The sequence below is a fragment of the Thalassophryne amazonica genome, chromosome 20 (assembly GCF_902500255.1).
Source record: "Thalassophryne amazonica chromosome 20, fThaAma1.1, whole genome shotgun sequence".
In the NCBI taxonomy this organism is placed as follows: domain Eukaryota; kingdom Metazoa; phylum Chordata; class Actinopteri; order Batrachoidiformes; family Batrachoididae; genus Thalassophryne; species Thalassophryne amazonica.
The window spans coordinates 34884873-34888124 of NC_047122.1; the positions used below are offsets into that span (position 1 = coordinate 34884873).

Sequence of the window (3252 nt, forward strand, 5' to 3'; positions counted from 1 at the left end):
GTGGACCTTCATGTTGATTTAGCACAAGTTTTACACTGGATGCCCTTCCTGATGCAACTCCACATTACATGGAGAGTGGGCAGGGGTGGCCTTGAACCAGAAACCTCCTGCACTGCAAACAAGTGCACGTAACTGCTGGGTCATGACCCCTGCCCCATATCTGTATTTAATGTTTAGTATAAATGTGCCCTCAACTCCGCCTGTGTGTAAACTTTGGGGAACACCCAGCTGGTCCCAAGCCTGGATAAAGGAGGAGGGTTGGGCATGCGATTAACACCCCATCCTGTAAAAAACAACTTGTTACAGAAGTGCCAACAGTAGACCAAGAAACCTCTATCCTGGGAGAGGAAGGGTCCGCCTCAAGAGGACGCATGAAGCCGTGTAGTGTAAGCCACGAGGAAGCTACAAGGCCGACCCCCTTTGTATCGACTAGGCCCATCAATGTCAGAACATGGAATGTGTGGGCCATGTATGAGACGGGAAAAACATTACAAGTAGTGGCAGAAATGAAAAGCTACCACCTCACACTGCTCGGAATCAGCAAGACCCATTGGACACAGTCAGGACAAAAGAGACTGCGCAGCGGAGAGATGTTGCTGTATTCTGGACACGAGGAAGACAACGCTCCACACACAGAAGATGTAGCATTCATGCTGTCTGGACTTGCCCAGCAAGCTTTGATAGCATTGGAAGCACACAGACCAAGAATCGTTGCAGCATCTTTCAGAACTAAGAAGAAGAAGATCAAGATGAATGGCATCCAGTGGTATGCTCCAACCAATGACAGCGACGAGGAAGTCTTCTATGACAGACTGCAGGACGTCATAGCCAAGTACCCAGACTCATGGGCGATTTCAATGCCAAAATCCGACAAGACAACACCGGGTATGAGGAAGTGATGGGAAGGCACAGACTGGGAGATAAACGAGAATGGCGAAAGATTTGCAGATTTCTGTGCGATGAACAACCTGGTCAATGGTAGCATCATTTTCCTGCACAGAAGACTACCTGGGTATCACCTGACCTAGCGACAGAAAACCAAATTGACCACCTCTGTATGGCCAAGAAATTCAGGAGGTCCCTACAAGATGTAAGGGTGAGAAGAGGAGCAGACGTTGGACCCGATCACCACCTACTGGTCGCCAGGCTGAAGATGAAGCTGAAAAAGAACTGGATGAAACCAACTACAAAAAGGCAGAAGTACGGCCTCAGCCTACTGAAAGAACCTATGACGAGAGAAGATTTCAAGCTGCCCTTCATCAACAGATACAAAGTGTTACAAAAACTACTTGAGGAAGAGGCTGATCTGGAGACCCACTGGCAGAAAGTGAAGGAGACACTCACATCAACCTGTCAGGAAGTAGTGGACCCCAAGATACACCAACAGAAGGAATGGATATTGGCAGACACACTGCGTAAAATACATGAGAGAAAGCAAAAGAAAGAAGCAGTAAACAACAGCTGAACAAGGGCAGCAAAGGCCAAAGCACAAGAAGACGTCACAAAAGCCAACACAGAAGTGAAGATAAGCGCAAGAGCAAGAATGGGCAAGGCAAGAGTAGACCACCACCAGGAAAGTATAGACTTTCATCAACAGCTGCCTGAGAAGAATCCTGCAGATCCACTGACCCAGCACCATCAGCAACTCAGAACTGTAGCAGCATACCAACCAACTGCTAACCGAAGATGAGATCCAGCGCAGAAGATGGGGATGCATTGGGCACACCCTGAAGAAAACAGCCGGTAACATCACCAGACAGGCGCTGGCATAGAACCCCCAGGGAAAACAAAAAACAGGACGGTCAAGAAACACCTGGCGACGGGACCTTGAGGCAGACAGAAAGAAGATGGGATACACCTGGAAACAACTGGAGAGGGCAGCCTAGGACCGAGGAATCTGGCGTACTGTTGTCAGCGGCCTATGCTGTGGGAGGAGCAATGGGCAAATTGAATAATGAATAAATGTGCCCGCAAGGCCCAATTTTCCATCTACTGCAAAGGAGCACACAGTACAATGCCAGTGTCATTGGTAGTTTCCACCTGAAGCAGCTGTGTTTTTCATGCCTAGTGCCTATGTCCTGTAAATCACAAGCCCACTTGCACTCATCTGTGCACCCATTGGTGTGCAAGGTTGGGTAGGATTACTTTGAAAGAATACATGTGGATTACATGTATGTATGTACATGCATTTGGATGACTTGTAATCTCATTACTTTTGGATTACATTTCAAAGTAATCCTACCCAACCGTGTTGGTGCAAATATAAAGTGCGGTCAAAGATGCAGTGCTGGTGCACTGGTCTCATGGAAGCAGAAAGTGATTGTGTAATAGAGCACCAAAAATTAGGTCTAAATTCATTCACAGTTTATTTGTAGTATTTAAACAATGCAATGTCAGTAAAGCCTTAGTTGAACAGGTTCACAATGCATGTACACCCTGCTTGTATATGCAATTCTTGAAGTAAAAACAACCATTAAATGAAATAACACTATGTACACCTATGTACAAATACAAATATTCACCTTGCTGCTTCAATGCTTCACCTCAGGGAGCTTTGGTGGTCACTGTCTGCTGGTTTGCTCCAATTCATTTTGGATATCTCACCAGAAAACCTCTCACTTTCTAAAGTTCAACGTGCGCAGAATGCATTCTTGACACACTCAAACTACTGAATAAGATGACTGATAAAACTCTGGTTTGTTCATTGTTATCAAGTGGCAACCTTTGGTGCCGAAAAGTGACGCCAACATGGGAAGTTCCATAACCACAGCAGTCAATCCCCATTGATTATTTCCCTGTTCAGTGCCAACAAGGAGCGGTTTATGCTGAGTGTTTTTAGCTTGCCACGTACAATAACATTATGTAGCTGGGTAGCTTGTGACAGTGTTTGCATTCTAAATCAATATTTGTTCTTGTTCCTAGTGAAAATATGAACCCCATGATGCCTAAAAATGGTATGATCCGGGATCCATATCTTGATTCATGTAAAAATGAATGGTTCTAACTCAAAAAAGATCAAACATTCCACCTGGTGTTTGTGAGATCTAGCAAAAGGCAGAAGGCTCCGCTGCTTTTCTTGTGACTTTGCTGCCAAGTGGATCCATGGGACCAGTGGGTGCATGTTGGGCGTGCCAGATCAGGAAGCAGCACTCATCCTGTGCCACCTTCTGCTGGTGGTGCAGACAGGAAATACCGCTATGACCCGACGCTGATAAGGACAGCGAGCTGAACAGCGGCCACGTGGTAAACAGG

The 3252-nt window shown here is 46.2% G+C and overlaps 1 pseudogene; it reads left to right on the plus strand.

The window, feature by feature from the left end:
* The first annotated feature begins 371 nt into the window (after positions 1 to 371).
* LOC117501494 lies at positions 372 to 1690 on the plus strand (annotated as a pseudogene).
* Positions 1691 to 3252: the final 1562 nt, after the last annotated feature.